Source organism: Scyliorhinus canicula, chromosome 3 (genome assembly GCF_902713615.1).
Source record: "Scyliorhinus canicula chromosome 3, sScyCan1.1, whole genome shotgun sequence".
Lineage (NCBI taxonomy): Eukaryota > Metazoa > Chordata > Chondrichthyes > Carcharhiniformes > Scyliorhinidae > Scyliorhinus > Scyliorhinus canicula.
The window spans coordinates 267,935,361-267,960,122 of NC_052148.1; the positions used below are offsets into that span (position 1 = coordinate 267,935,361).

At 48.3% G+C, this 24,762-nt stretch overlaps 1 protein-coding gene across 1 annotated transcript in view; it reads left to right on the top strand.

The window, feature by feature from the left end:
- The window catches only part of bmpr1ba (bone morphogenetic protein receptor, type IBa), a 536,867-nt gene that overhangs the window by 244,219 nt on the left and 267,886 nt on the right, over window positions 1-24,762 (top strand). The window contains exon 3 of the mRNA XM_038792771.1: window positions 22,131-22,240. The gene's annotated coding sequence lies outside the window, so the exon portion shown is untranslated. The remainder of the gene's footprint in view (window positions 1-22,130; window positions 22,241-24,762) is intronic.

Below are 24,762 nucleotides of genomic sequence, written 5' to 3' on the forward strand. Positions count from 1 at the left end.
AATTGCATGGCCTCCTGCTGTACTGTATGTTTCTACGGTTCTATGATGTTGGAATAGCAAGATCACCGATTGCAGATGTAAATTAGAAAAATATCATTTAACATCTGCGAGCAGAGGAGCGGCGTCAAGTAATTTGTCTGGAATAAGTTGCCGTGCAGGACGACTGAGGTGTAGGTTCGGGGTGGGCCGGGGTGGGGGGGGGGGGGGGGGGGGGGAGGGAGGGGGTTTGCTAAGAAATTGTTGTGTCCTGAGCTACAGAAGATAAACTGCTAAAAGGGAAACATTTCCTGAATGAATGATCTTTTATCATTGGTAAGTTTCTTAAGACCACAGAAGAATTAAGAAGCACACACTTACCCATTGGGAAGAGGTTCAAACCTAGAGAAGAAAAGCAGAACTAGAGAGAAGGAGCCTTGGATGTTCGCCATATTGAAAAGAGGAAACGTACGTTAATAAGGGCAGAATGGAGAATTGCAGGGCTATCGACTCTTTTCAATTCTGCAAAGCCAGAAGAAGCCAATAATTTTAAATGTATGATCAATCGGTTATTGATGTGCACCAATGAGTGTTTATTTTGAACATTATCTTTGGTTAAGATGTGCTGATTGGTGGGAAACGGACTCTGATTGGCTGAGGCTTTGCCATGGAGAACTATAGACTCCCTAAGCGTCAGGATAATTCAAAAAACATTCATGTCTTGAGCGTATTCTTTTTGTTTGCAGAGAATGCGATGAATGTTTGTCACTTCAAGCACGTGTAAATGAGCCATGTTATGAGCGTGACTAATTAGCTTGCGTTGGTTGTTAGTGTAGCTATTAGCACACTTTCTCCATGGCAATCAGAGTCTACTTGGCAACCAATCAGCACCCTATTCTCCTGTCTCATAAATTGTAGTGATTGTTTAAAATTTGGTAACCTTGTATTTGTCCTGATGAGTGCAAGACAAAAAACTTTTGCAACATGTCTCTCTTTGCAGCAAAATCCAATGTTAGAAACGGTGCCATGTTCAGTTTCTTATCCGAGGCAAGACTGCATCTGCACAGTGCCAATGTGAGGTTGAAACTGCCGTGAGCTGTTAAAAATGAAGAGAATTCATTGAGTTAAATTGATGAAATAGTTATCGTGATGCGAGGACCTTGTAAATTTGAGTGGTTCAGGTAAATCAAACACAAGAGAATAGTGCAACATTAAATAGTGTGATAAAAAATAAAACAGAAAATACTGGAAAAACTCAGCAGGTCTGGCAACATCTGTAGAGAGACAAACAGTCAACGTTTTGAGTCTATCTGACTCTTATCCAGAACTGAATAGCATTAGGGCGGCACGGTGACACAATGGTTAGCACTACATGCCTCACAGTGCCAGGGTCCCGGGTTCGAATTTGGCCTCAGTTGTCTGTGTGGAGTCTGCACTTTCTCCCCATGTCTGCGTGGGTTTCCTCCGGGTGCTCCGGTTTCCTCCAACAAATCCAAAGATGTGCAGATTAGGTGGATTGGCCGTGCTACATTGCCCCTTAGTATCCAAAAGGTTAGGTGGGGTTACTGACTTATGGTGATAGGGTGGAGGTGTGGGCTTAGGTAGGGTGCGCTTTTCACGTGCCGGTGCAGACACGATGGGCAGAATGGCCTCCTCCTGCACTGTAAATTCTATGATTCTACAATGATTCTAAATAGTCAAAATTTGTTTCCGAGTATATTGAGCTTTGCATTGCTTTGAGTGGTTAGTTGAGTTACATAGTAGCCTATGTGAACCAGCTGAGGTGCAGTCCCAAAAACAAATCCCAAAACGTACTGTTCACAATTCAACACAATGGCCGGAATTCTCAGGGCATTGGGATTCACTTTTCCCGTTGGCAGTGCACCCCCGCCAGCGGGTTTCAATGGGAAATTGAATGACATTGAATTCCACTGCCAGTGAACGGTGTGCGCCCAAGAAACACGTGGCTGGGGGACCGGAGAATCGTGCCCAATATTCTGGCCAACAGACGTCCAAAGGTGCCATTGATGTCACATAATAGGTGTGCGGCACTTTGCTTGGTGTGGTAGACACACATAAAATTTGCCGCTTCTTTCCAACGGTAACACAAAATACAAACTCACAAAATCAGTAAAGGCCACAAATAGGTACATCATGCACATAGATTCAGTAAGGCTGTAAAATATAAAAAGCGATACACTTTTGCCTGTGCTGGACGGACTGTCCTGAGGCAGTCTCCACGATAGGTTCACAGACGTGCTGATCATAGGATTTCAGCAAGAAAGGTCGCTTCAGCTCAATAGTCAGGCTGTCATTTGGACACCGCAGTTCTCAAGTTGCCACATTACAATGGATCCAGTCACAGAAAAATCTCAAGATTGGACCTGTTTCCACTGGAGTTTCGGAGAGTGAGGTGCGACCTGATTGAAGTACAGAAGATCCTGAATGGTCTCGACGAGGAGGGTGTGGAAAATATGGCTGTGATTTTCTCATTTTTTAACGGAGTGGCCACTCATTTGGAAAAAGCGGCGTGCAGCCCGCTGCTCCACTGAGGGCTTTTCCTGATAGAGCTCAGCTTATAACAATCCTGGGGGGCTGGTCCCACGACGTCACACTGGCAGAGCAGGTCCCCTAACCCCCTCCCCCCCCCCACAATCCCCCGGGGGTGCCCTTACTTGTGCACCCCCAGCAGATTCCCTTTGCAGGTCCTCATTGGTCCAGACCAGTTCCCGCCCCGTGATGGGAAATCCTAGTGTGACGGGATGATACAAATAAGTCCGCTAATGGTCTGCTAATGTATAGTCATGGGGCTCTCATCCTTTCTGGGCGGAAACCCTGTCACGTCATTGGCGGGAACGGGGTCAGTGGGAATGGGAAATCCCGTCAACGTGTAAGTTGTTTGGGACTCCCATTGGATTCCCTGCCCGCACCATCTGTCCCTCCTGCCGAAAACAGGTGCGGAGAATCCTGGCCAATGCTTCCTCTTGTGGGCGAGTCCGGAATTAGAGGGCACTGTTTTAACTGAGGGGTCGCCCTTTTTAAGGTAGAGGTGAGAAGAATTTGTTTTCTCTGAGGAATGCGTGACTTTGGAACTCTCTGCCTCAGAAGACAGTGGAAGCCGGGTCATAGAATACCTGCAGAAGGAGGCCATTCAGCCCGTTGAGTCTGCACTGATCCTTTACACGAGCCTAAACCCACTGCCCTGCAACCCCACCCAACCTGCATATCTCTGGACAGGAAGGGGCAATTAATCATCTAACCTGCACATCTTTGGACTGTGGGAGGAAACTGGAGCACCCGGAAGAAACCCATGCAGACACGGGGAGAACGTGCAGACTCCACACAGTCACCCAAGGTCGGAATTGAACCCGGGACTTTGGGCACTGTGAGGCAGCAGTGCTAACCACTGTGCCACCATTGAATATTTTTAAAGCGTTGGTATATAGATTCTTGTTAGGCAAGAGAATCAGAGGTTATTGTGGGCAGATGGGAATGTGGAACTTGAAACACAAACAGATTAATCATGATCTTATCAAATGGCGGAGCAGGCTCGAGGGGCCAAATGGCCTACTTTTGCTCCTATTTTGTATGTTGTTATGAGTGCGTAGAGAAGTACTAATGCACATTATTTATATCACAGAATGTGAAGTCAACTGTAATGTTGGTGTGTGTGTACAGTGCAGTGGAGTGGATTCTGTGCATGCAAACACACGTTTGAAATGATGCCCGCTGGCCCCTGATTCTTGGCGCGATCTTTGCTGTAATAACGTCGCCAAGACCAGTCTTCGTGCAGCAAACCCCTTTTATTGGAAAAAGGAAATAGGTCGCTGCTGCAGCTTACAGCACTGAGGTCTGGGTCCGGGGACCTATGGGATATCGGGTCAGGCTGGAACAGCAGGTTTTAAGCTCCCGCTGTACATTTCCTATTGGGCAAGCTACCGCCCACTTACTTGGGGAATTCATATTCCAGCAAGCCCACCGGGAGATCTATTGATGATCCCCCTTCATGGCCACCATAACATTTACCAGTTGAGAAGGGTTGACAAGATGTTCAAGGGTGAATTTGGTCGAGCCTCTCTTTCCATTACTTTTCCTAAAGAATCAGGTAAAGCTGCCCATTGTTATCCTCGGAGCAGTCATTCCACAGAGAGTACAAAGGCTGCAAAGCGTGCAAAGGATGTAGCTTTATTTCCGTGGATACTATTTTGTATCAGTAACTTTATACTGCATTCTGAGCAATAACTCCCTGACCCCATGATAGATGCAAACTAAACATACCATTGAAACTCTATATTAACATTCTTTTGTTCAAACATGGATCATATCGGATTAAATGCTATGCTCACTGACCTACATTACCTCCCGAGCTGGCAACAATTCGATTTTAAAATTCTCGCCCTTTGTTTTCAAATCTCTCACCGGCCTCTCCCCTCTGCATCTACCTGCACCATCGCGGCAACCTCCCCCAGCCCCTCCAACGCTCCGAAGTCTCTGCGCGCTCCCCGGCTCTTTCTCCGGATTCTCTTTTCCCGCTGGGCAACGCACTCCCGCCAGCGGGTTTCCCGCCAGTACGGGGTGGCTGCAATGGAAAATCCCGCTGACAATCTGCGGGGAAGAGGGAATCCTGCCGCCAGCGAATGCCCCCCCCCTCCCCCCCAATTGAGGGGCAATTTAGTGTGGTCAATCCACCTACACCACAGATCTTTGGGTTGTGGAGGTGAGACCCATGCAGGCACGGGGAGAATGTGCAAATTCCACACGGACAGTGACCCGGAGAAGAGATCAAACCTGGGACCTCGGCGCCATGAGGCTAACCAATGCACCACCGTGCCGCCCCTGATGGCTCCTTCCGTAGGTCAGTGCTAAAATCATAGAATTTACAGTGCAGAAGGAGGCTATTTGGCCCATTGAGTCTGCACCGGCGATTGGAATGACCACCCTACTTAAGTTCACATCTCCACCGTATCCCCGTAAACCCACCAAACCTTTTGGACACTAAGGGGCAATTTATCATGGCCAATCCACCAAACCTGCACATCTTTGGATTGTGGGAGGAAACCGGAGCACCCGGAGGAAACCCACGGGGACACGGGGAGAAAGTGCAAACTCCACACAGACTGCGACCCAAGGCCGGAATTGAACCCGGGTCCCTGGAGCTGTGAGGCAGCAGAGCTAACCACGGCAGCATTGTCCTGCTGTTGCTGGGCAATGCTTCTGTGAAGTGCTTTAGTGTGTTCTTAGTATTTAAACATGCTATACGGTGGCAAATTGTTTTTTCCGAAGAATCAAAGAACATTGATAAGAAAGACATTCCTGTGGAATGAAATTCTGTTTGTTGTAAAAGTTGTCATGTGCAAAATCAAGTTCAGGGAATTAGTGCAGCTCCTAAATGTGACTGGACACTCCCTTAATCCAGGTTTTGCCTTGAAATCAGATCTGCACTCCCTCACCACAGTTATATCTGCTACAATTTTTTTTTGCGATGAAGGGAAACATATGCAGTATCGTTTTATTTGAATGCGCTGACTCACGAATGTATTCGTTTTTTTGTTCCGTTCCATGACAGGCCTGATGAGATTTTAGTGCATGTTAATGATGTTTTGTCTTTCTGCCTTGACGCTGAAAACATGCTGCACAGAGATTTATGATATTTATGTTCTCACTTTCCCCTGGCGACCCAGACGGCTTCATGGGTCAGGGTTCTGTACATAGCCAATCCACAGTTTTCAAGAAGCCCACATTTTGAGTGAGGCAGGTTAAGTGCACAGAGAAGCTGGCAAGTTGCCGCTAACTGATCGGTATCAGTCGACAGGTTTAGCCACAGATTCGGCGTCAGATTTCCTGTCGCTGCTTCCAACTGTTGACCCTGCTGTGACATTCGATACTGCTACAGGTAATCGTGATCACAGGTTAGGGGGAAATGCTTATAAATCACTGCCGTGTTGGGTTGCAGATCCACAGCGTACCCAGATTTAAGGTTCAAACACTTGGGCAGTTAACACCGGAGAATCTGCGCCAGTTACGAGCGCGCAGTCGATGCAGTGCCGGTCGGGGGCCGTTGAAAGAGGCCCCTGCGGCGATTCTCCGTGGTTGACCGGCCAAGCTCACGGCGAGTTCCGCTGAGTCCCGCCAGCCTGGTTCCCGTATGGTTTCACCCGGCGGGAACTCGGGGTCACAGCTGTGGGGGCCGTCCTGGTGGGGGGGGGGCGCGAATCAGACTCCAGGGTGGGCCTCCACGGTGGCCTGTTCTGCGATCAGGGGCAACTGATCGGCAGGCGTGCGCATTCCGAGGGAGGCCTATCTTCTTCCGCGCCGGGCCACTGTAGGGTTCCGCCATGTTGCGCGGGGGCCAGCACGAAAACGGCCGGCGCGTGCATGCGCGGACCCGCGGCCGGAAGTGCCCGGACCCGTATCGGCAGCCGCAGCTGCGTGAAGCACGCCAGCGCCGTGCTGGCCCCCTCTGGGTTGCAGAATCATTGGGCCAAGAGGCTCGTTGACACCGGCCTGAAACACTCTGGTGTTTACGCCGGGGGCAACACTTTGCCGCGATTTTAGAGAATCCCGGCCCTCGTCTCTGGTCTCCACTGCCAGAGACCAGACGTGATGCCCACGCTCCGAGGACATTGGAGCACCCGGGCGATCGGGGACATGGCAGGACAGTACCTCGGCACACTCCTCTGGCATCGCCAGCCAGGGACCAGGGGGCAGTGCCAGTTTGGCACTGCCTAATGGGGGTGAGGGCGGGGGCAGGTGGAAAGGGGGTGGGGACTGAAAGGGGGAGCATGAAGGAGGGATATGGAGGGGGGCATGAAGTGGGAGGGGGCATTTAGTTACCCCATAGCAGGATGTGACTCACCTGAATGGGGAGGGGGGCACTGGTACCTGCATTTGGGTGTTGCGGGGGGGGGGGGGGGGGGGGGGGGGGGGGGCTAATACCAACTGAGGGATCTGAATGGAGGCCCATTGGGTGGGCCCTGATGGCAGCAATCTGGCGAGGAGGGGGTGGAATCCCATTGATAGCACCCCCCCTCGCCACCGGCGTGGGACCAGAACTCCCCACTGGCCAGTACATCCCGCCGACGTCCGGGAGAAATCCGCCCATTGAGTATTAAAGCATGTTAAAATTATATTGACAAGCTGTACATGTTCATTTGTGGAACTTAAAGGAGCTTCAAATTCTGATTAATTACTCTTCAGTATAAAGTCCACATATTACTGTCTAGCATTGGAACAAAATTAAATCAAAAGAAGACTAGTCGGGCCCTCAGTGCCATTGTTTGGGTTGCTTTAGTGCTGCTGGCTGACGCAGAAGAGCTGATTTTAATCCTGCTCAGGCAGTGTGGGTGAACATTTAAAAGCTCGGCAGTGAGTGACCCCTCTCTGCCCCTCCATCCCGCGGCTCAGTGTAATTTTGACCTGCTGTTTTGAGCCGGCAGGAAGCCCATCAGAAGGCAAAAAAATAGTCCTTGTGCAAATATACAGAGTGCATTCGAATAGTGTCACCAGGGTCTGAACGGAGAGGCTGCTGAGATCTCCTCAACAGGACATTTTGGAGATTGAGGAATGATTTGGGCCAGGCGTTTAAAATGTCAAAGTGTCTCAGATGGTGAAGCTCCAGAGAAACTGTTCCCTCTGGTGGGGAAATGAATAAGGGGACACAGCTTCAAATTAGAGCTGGCTAGCACAGGAACAGAGTCGAGCAGGAAGCAGTTTCTCACATAGAGGGGAATGAAATCTGAAATGTCCTCCGCAAAAGGCTGCGGATTCTCGGCGTCAAATGGAGCTTTTAAGGCAGAGAATGGTAGACAGTTGTTAAGTATATGAAGCGAAGGTTGGTTAAACGGGGCTGAGATAGAGATCAGCTGTGGTCTAATTAGAATCATAGAATTTACAGTGCAGAAGGAGGCCAATCGGCCCATCGAGTCTGCAGCGGCTCTTGGAAAGAGCACCTTACCCAAGGTCAACACCTCCACTCTATCCCCACAACCCAGTAACCCCACCCGACACTAAGGGCAATTTTGGACACTAAGGGCAATTTATCATGGCCAATCCACATAACCTGCACATCTTTGGACTGTGGGAGGAAACCGGAGCACCCGGAGAAAACCCACGCACACACGGGGAGGATGTGCAGGCTCCTCGCAGACAGTGACCCAAGCCGGAATCGAACCTGGGACCCCGGAGCTGTGAAGCAATTGTGCTATCCACAATGCTACTGTGCTGCCCGTTGAATGGTGCAAGAGGCTGGAAAGGCTGAATGTTTCTCACGCCTTATGTTCCGCAGCACATCTGAGGTCAGATGTGGCTCAGAGAGTGAGCAGCAATAGGCCCCACAAATTACCTCCTGGACCTCCTGTGTCGTCCACTTTCTTCCTCCTCCCCTCACCGCCACCATCGTTATAGCTGCCTTGGGATTGTAGCGACAGTGATTCAACACAAGAGCTAGGAGCAAGAATGGACCCCACGGCCCATCGAACCAGCTTTGCTATTTATTACAATTATGGCTCATCTTGGGTTTGACCCATCCCCCCCCCCAATATCCCTCAGGTCCCCGAGAATCCAAAGGTCTGTCTAGCCCAGCCTGAAATATATTCAAAGTTGGAGCATCCACAAGCCACAGGGGTAGAGAATTACAAAGATTTGTAACCCTTTAAGTGAAGAAATGTCTCCTCATCTCATTCGTAAATGACTGGCCCCATATCCCAAGGCTGTTTTAGATTCCCCAACCAGCAGAAACAATCTCTCAGCGAGCATCCGATCCAACGCCTTCAGAATCTTGTAAGTCTTCTAAATTGCAGAGAATCTAGACCCAAGTTCCTTCGCCCCTCATGATGGGACAACCTGCTCATCCCAGGTGCCAAACATTCGCTGTACCGTTGCAAGACTGGAGACAGGCGACTGTGGAAGCACTGGGGGGGGGGGGGGGGGGGGAGTGGCAGATGGAGCATGGGGGCAGGTGGTGAGACAGAGGGAGCTCCGCTAAACAGGGGGAGGTGAGGAGGACGGGGCTGCACAGATTCCTGTAAGCCGGTGCTTGCTCAGTGACAGCAGGCTTGTTGAGACTCGGCACTTTGGGAGGAGGAATAAAGGAGCTGAATGTTATTTAAATGGAGAAAGACTGCAGAAAACTGCAGCACAGAGTGGATCGTGGGATACTCGTGCATAAATGACAAAATGCTAGCTTGCAAGTTCAGCAGGTAATTGGGAAGGCAAATTGAATGTTGGCCTTTATTTGAAAGGGAAAGGAGTATAAAAATAGCTAAGTCCTGTTAAAACTGTACAAGGCACTAGTTAGTCGATACCTGGAATACTGTGAATACTCTGAATCCTCGCGTTACTGAAATTAATGTGATGTAAGATGTCCCATCAAGGATTTATATTCACACGGAATGCAGCTGAAAATAAACATCAATTTTCCTCTAATTTCCATGTACTTTAGCTATATTTTTGGGTTCTTGAGGTTAACGGGATCAGAGCAATTTTGTGTTTGTGCTTCATAGCAACAGTGAATTTGAACACTTGAGGGTTATGATTAAGGAAGGGATCACCAACAGGAGGTAAGTAAATATGACGGCAATCATAGGGCAACATGGCTGCTGTTGGCTTGTCCATCTTCCACCTTCCTGGCCATAAGTGTGATGTGCCATCAATGAGCACAAGACGAGTAGTGAACGTAACTGAGGCTTTAATAAACTAAACAGAAAGCCCCCTGGCCTCTGATACCGAACTGGGGCAGAGGCAGAAACCAGCCACCTTCATACCGAGCCCGAGGGGAGGCGGAGCCATCAGGCAGTGGTTTACGACATTACATGTAATACAGTGCCTGTTTTCCACAATACACATATTGGGCGCGATTCTCCGACCCCCACGCCGGGTGGAAGAATCGCGGGAGTGCCGGGCGATTCCCACCACGCCACCCTGGCACCCGCATGTGATTCTCCAAACCCCCCAAAACGGCGTGCCGAGTTTTACGACAGGCCGCTCGGAGAATCGCTGCTTCTAACGGTCGAGCGGTGATTCTCCGGCCCGGATGGGCCGAGTGGCCTGCCCAATCCGAACTGGTTCACACCGGCGACAACCACACCTGGTCGCTGCCGGCGTGAACAGCGTGCGAATGCTGCATGTGCGGCCTGTGGGGGGGGGGAGGATGGATCGAGCACCAGGGGGGTGCTCAGTGGGAGTCTGGTCCGCGATCGGTGCTCACCAATCGGCGGGCCGGCGTCTCTAAACGACGCACTCTTTTCCCTCTGCCGCCCCGCAAGATCACTCCTCTATGTCTTGCGCATGCGCTGTTTGGCGCCAGCCAACCTGCGCATGCGCGGGTGACGTCATTTAAGAGCCGCCGGCTGCGTCATTTACGCGGCGCCGCTTTGACGTGCCACGAAGGCCTGGCGCGCAAAATTGGCGCGGCGCCGCTCCTACCCCCTGGGGTTGGGAGAATAGGGGGCGAGGAGCGGCCTCCGACGCCGGAGTGAAACACTCCAGCGTCAGCACTTTGTCTCCCGTTGGGAGAATTGCGCCCGTTATATACTACAGTGGTTTGCTATAAGGTGTTTCCCAGATATTTCACTTGACGTATCGCTTCTCCCATCATAGTTTGCAAAAGAATTTTAAAGCACGCCATTGCATACAGAGTTATTGTGCGTTTATGTAGTGGTTGTTATGTAGTGAAATAACCAAGGCACTTTACAGGAGCGTCACTAAACAGACTTTTGGCACCGCATCACACAAAGAGATATTGGAGAAAGTGACCGAAAGCTCGGTCAAAGGTTTTAAAGAACATCTTAAAAAGGAGGAGAGAGAATTAGAGAGGCAGGGAGATTTGGGTTGGGAATTCTTGAGCTGAGGGCCGAGGCAACTGAAAACACAGCAGCCAATGTTAAAATGGCCGGAATTGGAGGAGGCAGGGATCTCTGAGGTCAGAGAGCTGGACGTGATTACAGAGATGAGGAGGGGGGGGGGGGGGGGGGGGGGGGGCGAGGCCATGGAGTGAGTTGAAAACAAGGCAGAGAATTTTAAAATCGAGGTGTGGCTTCGGGAGCCAACGTGGGCCAACGCAAACAGGAATGATGGATGCCCAGGACACTGGACCAAGTTAATAACACAGGCAGCAGAGTTTTGGATGAGTTCAAGTTTATAGAAGGAGGAAGATCAGCCTACAGAGCGTTAAAACAAAATGTGTTCCTTACTCAGAGCTTCCTTTGTAGGTAGATCCCCTGAAGAACTCTGCAGGCTTGCTTGAGAAGTGGGTGGGCTGGTAATGAGCGTGCTAATTCTTCTTGGTAGGCTTTTGCACATGTCGTGCCTGGAACTCTCATCTTCTGAGTATTCTGCATGAAGATATCCTGCTGCAAAAATTAAGTTACATTTCGCCTACTGTCTCTGATTTCCATGTGTTTCTGGTGCTTGAATAGCAGCTAAAAAGTGCTTATCATGGGTGCAGCTCTAATTTGCTGATTATAAAGAGAACATTATCGGAACCGAATTTGGACAGGGGACAAATATTGTCAATAATTAAGGAACTCAACTGAGTATTTTAACATAACTATTTTAGCTAATTTTTGTTTTAATAATCAAATTAGCATTCGAGAAACCACATTTGATTAATGCTAATTGTTTCAGTAGGGTAAAAACAGGGAATACACGTATTTAATATATCTTTGAAGGGGACTGGTTTAGCTCCCAAGGCTAAATCGCTGGCTTTTAAAGCAGGCCAGCAGCACGGTTCGATTCCCATACCAGCCTCCCCGGACAGGCGCCGGAATGTGGCGACTAGGGGCTTTTCACAGTAACTTCATTGAAGCCTACTCGTGACAATAAGCAATTTTCATTTTCAAGTGTCAATGATTTCATGTGGAGAAATATCGGCAAACCGCAGTGTTGCTCTGAAGTGCTAGCTATGGAGGGGTAGGATTCGGTCTGTAACATTAGCACTCCACAATCTATTTGTTGTATTAAGCAAAAACATTATTCACTTTTGTTACTGGGAAGGCATTATTAGCCAGGATGATTTCTGCCGACTGTGTTAATATAAAACTGTGATGTTATGGCTGTGTAAGACTGCAGTTTTATTTACAGGAGGATTTTTCCCTGTGTACATTCTTTTGGTTAACCAAGTGTCTAAGATTCCCAGAAATTCATAAACATGTTTAAGGGTCTCCAAGCCAAGCTACTGAGAAATCCACACAGGTAGAGTTTCTGTATCCCCTGTGTACAGATTAGATTTAAATAGTATACACAGTGAAATGTTGCATCTATTTTTTTGATTTATAAATGGCACATGTCGCTATATAATATGGACAGAAATGTTCTGCATGTGTATAAAGGAATGTATTGTTCACAAGATCCCGATATTTACTGGAGTTGTACAATCCTAAAGCATCAAAAAGAAGCCAATTGGCCTATTGTGTTTATGCCGCTTCTGTAATCCAATCCCCCAACTCTTTTACTAATAATCCTGCAAATTTCTCCACTTCAAATTCTTATATCCAATTTCCTTTTAGAAGTTACTATTGAATCAGTGTCCATCATTCTGGATCATAACAACTCAGTGCGTTAAACAAGGTACTTCCTGTTACGCTCCCAGTGATTTTGCCAATTATCTTAAATCTTTGGTTACCTACTCTCAAATCGGTGGGACCAGTTTCTCCCTACCTTCGCTATCAAACCCCCTCATTATTTTGAACATCCATTAAATCTCCCCTTAACATTCTCTGCTCTGAGGACTATGCGCAGCTTCACGTGTTCCCCTCCAAGTCACCCACCATCCTGGCTTGGAATCATCCATTCCTTCACCGTCGCTGAGTTCAAATCCTGGAACTCCTTTCCTAACAGCATTGTGGGTGCATCTACCTGTGAGTAAGAGCAAGAATCCTGCTTGATTTTCTTTCCTTGACTGGCCAGGTGTGCGAAAACACCCAGCTCCCACTCTAGCTGACATGTCATAAGTGGAGATTTTAAACACTGGATCCTCTTAGTCTCCATTGCTCAAGACAGTACATTCACCGACAGAGCCATTGTGACTCCTGTTCGTGCACTTAAGCATTGCAATAAAGGTGAGAAGAATTTCCACCTCCCATGCTAACACCTCTTTATCTTTGCTGTGTCTCAGTCAGTATGAGAACAGCCTGGCATTCGCACATTGACCCATTCTCTAAATTCCCAAACCATATTTACATAGGATTTGCCTTGTGGCTTCACTGGTACTTCATACAGACCATCAGTAAACTTTTCCTGTTCAGTAATTAAACATGATGATAGCTCTGGGTTGAACAAACAAATCCAGGGTGGCTTTCTTGATCGCGTGCAAATATGGAATCTCTTCATTTTTTTCAATCTAGATTTGACTCAACTATTTTTCAAAATGCCAAATAAAATGGAAACTTAGCAACAATTTCGCAAAGCTTCACAGTACATCGACCAATAGACTTGCATTTATATGGCACCTCTCACCACCTCTGGAGGATATCCCAAATCACTTGGTGGCCAATTTCTTATTTAGTTTTTCCAATTAACGTGACCAATCCACCTACCCTGCGCACATCTTTGGGTTGTGGGGGTGAGACCCACCCAGATATGGAGAGAATGTTCAAAATCCACGCGGACAGTGACCCAGGGCCGAGATCAAACCGGGGCCCTCGGCTCCGTGAAGAAGCAGTGTTGACCACTGCGCCGCCCATTGAAATAAATAATTTATGTGAAATTGAGCTTGTTACCAAGCCAGTTGAGCTGTATTCATAAGGCTCGCCATTAACTGATTGGTGTGGGCAGGTCCATTTTGGAAAACACTTTTGTAAAGATGGCAATGAAAGGGGAATCTCAGCATGCAGAGGTGTGGGGGGTACCCCCCCCCCCCCCCCCCCCCAAAAAGATGTTGGCCCTCGTTTTGTGCCTCCCTGTCTGGCCTCCAAACCAAGGTGATCAATAAGGCCCCCCACCCCCACACCAATGAAATTCAACCCAGTTCGTAGAATCCCTACAGTACACAAGGAGGCCATTCGGCCCATTGAGTCTGTGCCAACCCGCTGAAAGAGTTTGTTTCAGCAAATAGCTATGTGATAAATGACAAATCGATTTTTCGTTGTAAAGTTGATTGGGGGACAACATTGGCAAGAACACTGAGGATAACTAACCTGGTCTTCTTCAATATAGTGCCGTGGCAGCCACCTGAGAGGGCAGACAGGGTCTTGCATCGATACCTCATCTGAAATAAATCATCCCCAAATCCTGCAGGATTCCTTCAATCCTGCACTGGAATGTCAGGCTGCATTTTGTGCTCGAGTCTCCGGAGCAGGACTCGAATCCATAACCTTCACATTCGGAGATGAAACTTGGTGAAACACTCCTTTTCTCTGTATACAGTCCCTTGGGAACGAGGAGAATTTGCTTCCACTCTGATCTGATAGGTTTTGAGATGGCTGAATAGTCCACTGTGCGATCTGCAGACTCTGCCACATGGGGCGCAGGTGGAGGCTCGGGGAGATGGAGTTGTTTGGATGTTTCTGCGCTCTCTCTGACAACTCGGCTTCAGCTCCGCATGTTCTCAGCAAAGTCTCTGGTGCCTTCCAGAATCTTCTCCAGCTTGGCTGGACGCAAGCCGGGGTGTCCCATGAGTTGGTGGGGATGCCTGACCTCTTCGGGGACACCCCTAAAATGTTTGCACTGGCCCTCAGGGAGTCCCCTGCTGTGACCAAGTTCCAAGTCGGGAAGATTCTTTAGGAGGCTGGTTTCAGGCAGACAAGCGACATCAGCGTAGGTGGTTTCAAGCGATTAGCGCCTCAATGCTGGGCAGGTTGGATTAAGTGAGGTTGCTGCTGTTGGACAACTTGACAGAACCATAGGAATGACTCATCTCTGAACTCTGTGAACACAGTAATCTCTGTACACAAAATGCATGGAAGTGTTTAAGAGGAAGCTCAGTATGAGTCTACAAGGAAGAATGGAGCAGAATGTTACTCAGGGAAGGTTAGGTAATGAGGCCTGGACAGAGGCCCATGTGGAACATAAACATCGGCACAGGCCATTTGGGCTCCTGAGTTGTAAATTTGTTGCAATTCTGTGCATTTTTTAAAAAAAGCTACTCATTTTTCAATCAGTCAGGCATATTATCACCTGCATATTGACGCGTGGCATGAACGAAGCAGAATCGTTGGATTAATGCAGGTCTGTTTTCTCTCTGGTGCCCTTGTCTGTTATGAGAGCTGGTAATGTTTGTGTGTAGGGTTAGCTACTCAGCTGTTCATGCAATTGAGCCAGTGTTTGCTTAAATTAAATCAGCTTAACTATCGCACCAGTTGCCAGAATATTACCGCAGTTCTGGGAGATGCCACTTTGTTCAAGTCTTCTGCGCAACAAGATTTTTGAGTCTGCAGTTGGGCAGTTTACCATCATTTTGCTATTTTGCCAGGACAAATTCACTACATTATGCCAGCATAAACCTAATTAGAAACAGGGGGAATGGAAATGAGGTTCAGAACTGCAGCATTTGTACAGTTCACAATGCTTCAAATGTACGAGAGCAACAGATGTCTTTTTGGCACTCAGGAGTTTTGGCGTGTTACGAGATAAAGTAGGCTGAGCATTCTGTGATCTTTGGAACCAGTCGAGTGGCAAGACAACAACAGCTGGTATTTATATCGTGCCTTTAATGTAGTACAGTATTATTCCAGGATGCTTCAGGACCAGGCAGAAAAATGGGCATCGAGCCAAAGAGGGACAAATTCAGACAGGTGAATAAAGACGTTTGGTCAATGGCTTCGAGGGAAGATCTTAAAGGAGGAGAGGGAGGTAGAGAAATTTTAATAAGGAATGGTTCCCGGAGAGAATTCCAGAGCTTAGTGTCTAAACAAGCTGAAGGCAAAGCCACCAATAGTGGGACGACAGAAGTTGGGGACCGACAAGACGGTAGAATTGGAGGAGTGCGTGGAGAGTCATCAAGCTGGAGGGAGTGACACAGATAGGGCTGGGGTGCGGCTGGATGGATTTCAACATAAAGGTAAGAATTGTAAATCTGGAATTTATGGGCAGATTGGGAGCCAATGCAGGTCAGTAACCACGAGGGACAATGAAAAAAGTGGAGCGAGATTGGACGAACACACGGTTACGGAGGATGGGGCGGCATTGGACAAATAGTCAAATAGGGCGAAGGTTTCCGTAGCGGATCAGCTGAGATGGGACCAGGTTTTCTGGCTCTTCCCCACCGTCGGGATCCTCAGGTTGCCCTCCACCCCTCACCCCCACACAATGGCAGATTTCATGGTGACGGGGAGGGTGAGCCACACATCAGCAGGGACGGGTTTCCTTAAAAATCCTGCTCAGCAGCAGAGAACAATAAGCTGGAGGGGGAATTTGCCTTTGTATCCCTTGATGCTCCGACCCAACAACAATCCATCGGCCACAGTCTTGAAAGGTCAGGTTGTCCCACAGTGGTCCACTGCCTTTTGAGGATTTCCAAACCTCTACTTGCTCTTGCGTAGTGCAGTGCAGGTGATGTCAAAGTGTTTACTATTGGCCATCTATAATTGGGCAGAAACCATGACAGAATTGGCAGGGTGGGAGGTGTGCAGTGGGAGGAAGGGGGGGGGGGGGGGGGGTTGTGTGTGCGAGGGGTGAGGCACATATATCAGGATGTTTCATCCTCTTCAGCCCTACCAACCCATGTCAGTGTTCATCCTCCACTCTGGTTTTCTCCATCCTTTCTCGTCTGATTAGCCTGCGTAATTCTCTATTTCTTTCTCCCTCACGGTCTTATCTAGCCTCCTATTAAATACGCCTATAACACTCCCCACAGCGCTCTCTGTGTGGGTGAGTTCCACATTCTACTGGCTCTTTGGAGAAAGAATTTTCTTCTGAATTCTCTATCTTTTTTTTAACGACGATCTTGTAACAATGGCTCGGCGACAAACATTCAACAAATTGAACAAGACAATATCAGGGGAGTTCAAGTCAAAGGGGGTGTCTTTCTGAACAAATCTTAAAATAAAAAAGCTGCCAATTGTGACAAAAGGAGGGAAGATTGAAGCAGAAAAAGGGAAAGGATCATAATGTTACAAACAGGTATAGATCTTTGGAAAGGGCCCCAGGATAGTCTCCAAGACAGATCTACAGTGAAATATGTAGTTTCAGCACTTTCCAATGAGCTGCCAGAGTTCCTCAGTGATTTGGTCAGACCACACTTTGAGTACATATCCAAGCTTGGTCACCAGGCTACAAGGAGCGCATTCAGTCCCTTTCTCATCTGTGTTTACCTTCTGCTCTAGTAACTAGAGCCAATGCACATTTGAACCATAATAAACTTTCTGCAACAGCTACAATAGAAACTAAACACAGCTGGGAGTCAGCGAGTGGCGTTCCTTGTTACTTGCAATTTTTTTTATGAAAGTGTTTTTATTCGGTTTTATATGTTTTTTCATTTGATACATAAAACAGAACAATGCAAAACAACAAGAACCACAGAACCCCCCCCCCTCCCCCCCACCCCCACTCTAACAACCGACACCCCAATAACTCAAAGAATACCACCCGCCAACACATTATCCCACCATCCCCAAACTGGACCCTCCCAATCACAACGTAAGAAAACAAAGTCCAAACTCAGTTAGGTCCCACTCCTTCGGCCCTAACGAATGACTCCGCCTCCTCCGTCGTTATACTTAACTCTCAACTTCGCCGGGTAGGCTACCCCGAATTGCACATTACTCTTATAAAGCGCAGCCTTCGCCCTGTTAAATCCCGTTACTTGCAATAATATGGTTGTCAACTCTGGTTGGTATATTCCTGGAGGTTTCGTCACATGACTTCCTGCCTCTCTCTCTCTCTCTCTCTCTCCCCCCCCCCCCCCCCCCCCCCCCCTCCCCGCCCCGCCTTGGGCTGGTAAACTTGGGCTGGTAAGGAGCTGGTTTAGCACAGTGGGCCAAACAGCTGGCATGTAATGCAGAACAATGCCAGCAGCGCAGGTTCAATTCCCATACCGGCCTCCCCAAACAGGCGCCGGAATGTGGTGACTAAGGGCTTTTCACAGTAATCTCATTGAAGCCTACTTGTGATAATGAGTGATTATTATTATTATCATTATTCCCTTTCCTCCCCACCCCTCCCCCCCCATCAATCCAGTATTTTTGTAACAAATAAACAGACAGATGAGTTTGACGAAAATGAAAAGTTGTTTAATGCCGCTACGATTCTCCTCATCACAGGTGTCGAGGAGGTTAATCTTTAGTTCTTGCAGATTCCAGGACAGTTCTGGAGAGTTGGCACCCACTGTAGCTAGGATTTCTAATTTGATCATGGACAGCAATCACCTCCCTGCTAGCTCTGCTGTACAGTGAAGCAACATCACCTGGTAATTCTCTCTTGGGCCAAATCGGTACCAGGCCAAAATCAACCCTTGCAAAAGCAAACCATTTTTGCAGTTATCAAGCCATCGGCATTAGACACAGGACTGCTGCATTTCCAAGGGCACTGTTGAAAAATATTCTCGTCTTGTCAACACCGAGATGCAAAGTTGGGTTTTCTTGGTGTTTAACTTGAATTTCCCAACATCGGATTTAAGCATTGTTAAAATCACAGCAACTATTGCTCCATTCGAATTCAACAACTCTGAATATTAAAAAGGGGCAGTTTAGCGTGGCCAGTGCACTTATCCTGCACATCTTTGGGTTGTGGGGATAAGATCCACGTAGACACGGGGAGAATGTGTAAGCTCCACACGGACAGGGACCCGGGACATGGGACAAACACGGTGTGTATTATCATAAATGTAAGAACTGCAAGGGTTAATGAAATGTATAACTCAACCACTATAGGGAGATAGATGTCCAAGTGTATAAGACTTGATGCTAAGCCTTAGGGGTGAGAGGTTGAGGAGAAGGCTGGAGGGCAGACTGAAGGAAAGGTAGTGTGAGTGAGAGCAGATCATAGTTAATGTTATAGTGTAGTCATTAGTAGTAGGTGAGTGCAGATTTTATGTTTATTGTCAACTGTATATTATTTAGGAGTACGTGTCGAATCCAAATTAGTAGTGTTAATAAATGTATAGCTTTGTTCAAGTTGAAGCTATTTTGTGGTTTTTGTGAACACTACGCCAACCATCTTGAATTTAGCAACACTGAGAATACCACACCCGGGCCCTCGGCGCCGTGAGGCAGCAGTGCTAACCACTGCACCGCTATGCCACCCCTAATAACTCTGAATTAAGAGGACTAAATTATGGTACACCTTAAATGCTGAATTCATGAGCAATTTTTAAAAAACATGGTCGAGAGTTCCCAACCCTGAACGCAAAATAAAAAAGTGCCAAGGACATTTAAAATATTGTGCGTCCGCTGGAATGTAAGTGTGCGTGCATTCAATCCATTGTACAGAAATCTGCACCAATTTTGTAAAGCTGGAACATAAAGGCAAGTTACATTTGTTACACTAAAAAAGAGAATTTTGTCTTTCACACTTGCGTTTCAGTTTAGAGGTTGATGATTTGAAGGGTTTTGGCGAGGTTCCAGTCTCCTCAGTACGATGCCCTTTACCAGAAAAGCCTGCGCATGCAACATTTTCCTGCAGACAATTTGTGGAATGGATGCGTTAGCTCAATTGAACCTGCAGTTGGGTTAACTGAAGCCCTGGCCCTCCGCATTTCTCTCCACATACATTTTAGGCAAATATGAAAATTTCGATACATGCAAATTTAGCCATGGGTTCAAGCCTCTGGATGCACGCCATCTTTGCTGTAATTGCTTGTATAAGACCAGCATTTTGGAAGCATGGTTACTGAGCTTCTTTGAAAAGCATAGTTGAAGGATTTGTTGAAGGATTTGGAACAGTTATGGAACACCTTTCCAATGTTAGATAACCTTAAAAAGCAAGAAGAATAGCTTAACAATCTCTCATAACCTGACCTTCTTAATCTCATCCTCTCAGCATAACCTTGTATTCTTTTTTATCCAACTCTCCCTTAAATACAGCTATGCTGTTGCTCCAAACCAATCATTGTTATAACAGGTTCCACATTCTCACCACTCTCCTGAATTGCCCTTTGTATTGATTATCTTCTATTTATGGCCAGTGGTTCTGGGGCCGTCTGCAGTAGCAGCATCCCATCTATGTCTACCTTAGCGAGTCCTTTCAGAATTTTAAAGAGCTCCATCAGGCCACTCCTCAGCCAAGTCTACTCCTGAGAGAAAAGAACCCCCGTCCGGCCCACCGTTCCTCAGAAACATCTCATGTTCTTGTGCCATCCTTGTGACTCTCACCTGACGGATGTCCAGAAACTTGGCTAAAGGAATGGCTTTTAAGGGAGTTGTCAACAGTTGAGAATTGGTACGGATTAGGCTGGGAGGCCTGGTTCCCCGCCCTGGGTTTCTTCACCCTCACCAACATCAACATGCCCCACAAGTGGGGCGGTCGATCCATGCTGCCTTCTGCTTCCAGATGAGGTTGAGATCGTTGCTACCATTTGGAAGTTTACCGATCGCTGACTGGGGTCTCGATCTCAATACTGGAGACAGCAGCACAATTATGTATTCAGTATTTCAGGGTTATTACGTGTGCTATTTATGCACTTATGACATTGGCTCGTGTACATTCTATAACATCAGATGGATGTGATACCCGTGAATGACTTTAATTATGAGGTTATGACCCCATGTTCTGGGTTTGCTCCACCTGTGGTGTGTAGTTCAGTAACAAAAGTGTTTACGCTGAAAATTAGGCCATTGTTATTCACTCAAAATATGCATGAAATGTCAGATTTAAGGGGCTGGATTCTCCGACCCCCTGCTGGGTCGGAGAATCGCCAGGGGGCCAGCCTGAATCCCGCCCCCACCTGCCGCCGAATTCCCCAGCACCGGATATTCGGCTGGGGTGGGAATCGCGCCGCGCCTGTCAGCGGGCCCCCCCCCCCGGCGATTCTCCGGCCCGTAATGGGCCGAAGTCCCGCTGCTGTAATGCTGGTCCCGCCGGCGTGAATCAAACCACCTCCCTGACCGGCGGGGACTGGCGGCGCAGGCGGTCTCCGGGGTCCTGGGGGGGGGGGGGGGGCGATCTGGCCCCGGGGGGTGCCCCCAGGTTGGCCTGGCCCGTGATCGGGGCCCACCGATCCTCGGGCGGGCCTGTGCCGTGGGGGCACTCTTTTCCTTCCGCGTCGGGCATCAACCTCCGTGATGGCTGACGCGGAGGTGCCCCCCCCCCCCCGCGCATGCATGGGGATGACGTCAGCAGCCGCTGAAGCTCCCGTGCATGCGCGGACTTATGCCGACCGGCGGAGTCCCTTCGGTCCCGGCTGGCGTGGCGCCAAAGGCCTTTCCCGCCGGCCGGCAGTGGGCCAACCACTCCGGCGTGGGACTAGCCCCTAAATGTGAGGGCTTGGCCCCTAAAGCTGCAGTATCCGCACCTTTGGGGCGGCCCGACGCCGGAGTGGTTCACGCCACTCCATCCCGCTGGGACCCCCCACCCCTCCGGGTAGGGGAGAATCCAGCCCAATGTGTTTATTCTGTTCATCCCAGCACGTTTGCCTTGTTCTTCCAGAAATCTATCAATCAATGGTCTTTCTCTGAAGAGATTTGGTTACATATTGCTTGTCATTTTAGCTTTGGAGTTGCGTGACTGAATGCACAATTTCATTACTTGCACTCAGTTGTCAAATTTAATTGTCTGCTTCCTTTTAACAACAGGAACATGGAAGAGGGGAGGCGGGTGTTGGGTGGTGGGGGGGGAGGGAGTTTCAGGAATGGCCTACAGGATATGTATTTCATTTGTTTTAGCGAGAATATTTATTTGACTGGTATGTACCTGTCGGGGAAGTGGTGGAGGTGGTATCTATATGTCGGGGGAGGTGGTAGGGAGAGCGTGCTGGGAGGATGCTGTACAGGCATTCTGGGCTCCCTTTCGCTTACACAGAACCTGGCAGGGTGACATTATTTTTAGGCTCACACTGCTGCTATGCATGGCTCTGTGTCTGCAGTTCAGCAGCTGAGCAATGAGGCACTTCATCATTCTGATACCATGGTGTACAATAACAGGGACCTCTGCCGTGTGCCAGGGAGCAAGTGTTGGCAGGGTCAATATTTATAGATCCGTACACAGCGGCTGACACAAGGAGAGCTGCGTGCTGGCTCCCTGTGCGAGGTTTTTACACCCCTGATCCTGGTCTTTTTTCCTCACAGGTTTGAATGATTCCGACGTTTGGGTTTCGTTCCTCGGAATGAGCGGATTGATGCATGTCACTGAAGCTCTGACAACAATTTTAGAATAAAAAGAGCAGCACAGTTTTCGGGTAAGAGTTTGGCAGCATGTGCCTCTGATTTGAGCCGTTTGAGCCATTGATCACAGGTTGTATTGTTAAGAAAATTCCTGACGGAGCTCCGAGTCTTGGCTAATGTTAAGTTGTATTGTGACCTTCATTGCTGGGCGAAATACAACGCTTAGAATTTGTTCTATGTCCTTCTTGGGCTGCACCACTTTCATTTATAGAATACTTCACGGTTATAAATTGTTTTCCACTTTATTTTCAACTCCCAAGTAGTTCCCATTTATCTTCACCCTTGTTGCAAGGGAGTCTCTTATTGACTGCGAGTGCAAGATACTGCAACTGATTTGATCCTTTCCTAACCGCTGCTGAAACTATTACAAATCTGGCATTCACTAACTTGAAGTGAGGTAAAAAGTATCAGTTGTATTCCCTGACTGTCGAAATAATGTTTGGACTAGATTCCTACCTGTTGTCACTTCGAGAGGTTGCGGACAATCTACTGTCTGTAATACCAAACCCTTCCACTCAGGCATCTTGACACAATAGTGGGGAATGCTATGCTAGCTCTAAATATAGCTGATGAAAACATCATTGTTGTGCCTTGGAAGGGGCATCAATTATAGGAGCAATTAAAACAGCCAAAGCCAATTTCCACCCGAATACCATTGTTTATGAGATATTGGCACTTCAGGTAGGGTCATGTATAATGCTGGCCCTAGCCCAGCAAATATGAGACCTCATTTGTCAAAATGTATGGATGAAAAAGAAACAAATGTAATGCCCCTAAGGCTGGGAGTTGGGTCACTGTGCAGCTTGACAATCCTTGGAGTACAAGGCATGGTGAAAACATACCAAATGTGTACTTTTTAACCTTGGTCACCACTTCAAAGGGGCTCCGTTGAAATTAAAGTTATGTCAGTGATGCGACCATCAGTTCTCACGAGACGATTAGCAGAAGTGAACAGAGGGCAGCACGGTGGCGCAGTGGATTAGCCCCGTGGCCTCACAGCGCCGAGGTCCCGGGTTTGATCCCGGCTCTGGGTCACTGTCCGTGGAGTTTGCACATTCTCCCCGTGTTTGCGTGGGTTTCGCCCCCACAACGCAAAAACAAATGTGCAAGCTGGGTGGATTGGCCACGCTAAATTGCCCCTTAATTGAAAAAAAAAATGAATTGGGTACTCTAAATTGATTTTTAAAAAAGCAGAAGTGAACAGTGGCTTTAATAAGCTAGATCTGTGCCTGCCTGCGACTGCTCTGTACCGAGTGCTGCCTACAGGCTGCACGTTTATATACCACCCCCCAGGGGGCGGAGCCACAGGCAGAGCCCACAGGGGCATCAACATAATACAGTACAATACAGTGGTGAATTGCAGTAGCAATACGTTCACCACAGCCAGAAGGTGTTCTGATGCCGAGCACCATCGCACTAGGTCCACACAATGCACAAGGCCATGGTGCCAACTGCAATGCCTTTTCACGTCTACCACTGAGTAAATAGTGTCAGGAATGGTGGAAGGAAGGGGAAAGGGTGGTGAGGGCGTAGGATGCAGTCAAAACCCTGGCCTGAAATGGACCTCTTTTGTGTTGGCTGTGGAGTGACATGTGGTGGTGTGCGACATGGTGGCACAGTGGTTAGCACTGCTGCCTCACAACTCCAGGGGCCCGGATTCACCTCCGGCCTGGGGTGACTGTCTGTGTGGCGTCTGCTTGGGTTTCCTCCGGGTGCTCCGGTTTCCTCCCACAGTCCAAAGATGTGCAGGTTAAGTGGATTGGCCTTGCCAAATTGCCCCTTAGTGCCTAAAACGTTAGGTGGGGTTACTGGGTTACAGAGATAGGGTGGAAGCATGGGTTTAAGTATGGTGCTCTTTCCAAGGGCCAGTGCAGACTCGATGGGCCGAATGGCCTCCTTCTGCACTGTAAATCTTATGATTCTATGATTTGGCTATCAGGTCGCAGGATGGCCTGTGCCAGGTATAGCTATCAGCATGAAAACGGTGAGCTTCCTATCTTAGATGACCCTGCGTCTCTGACCCTCAAAGAGGCTTGGCATTTGATCTCTACAAATGATTTGACCTGCCTTGGGATCAGATTGAGATTATGGTCTGGACCCCTGATGAAATTAACTCTAACTTTTAAGAAAATAATTTCAAAGTGAATCCCCCTCCCTCACCCCACCACCCGCCCCAGAACATGGTATATTGCTTTATGAGGGAGGTGCATCTGACAATTGCCCTCCTAGAATCACCAATCTCTGACAGACATTCCAGCCTCTATTCAACGGTGCGTTCCCAGCAGAGTGGCACCTGACATTTCAATGCAGAACAGGCGATGGACCCACCTCCAGGACCCCCTGAGGTATATTGCCAGCAGTGTATATACGTGCCAGGTAAGCGCATCTCAGTGACTTGGATAATGGTTCACCTCCCCACCTTTATAAGCCCTCAATTTTCAGCCCCCGAGATTTGCGTTGTAGATGAGCAATCAAAATGCTGCAATAGCCTCAAAACCTCTGACTGGAGAGAGAGAGAGAGAAAACAAGTGGGTCT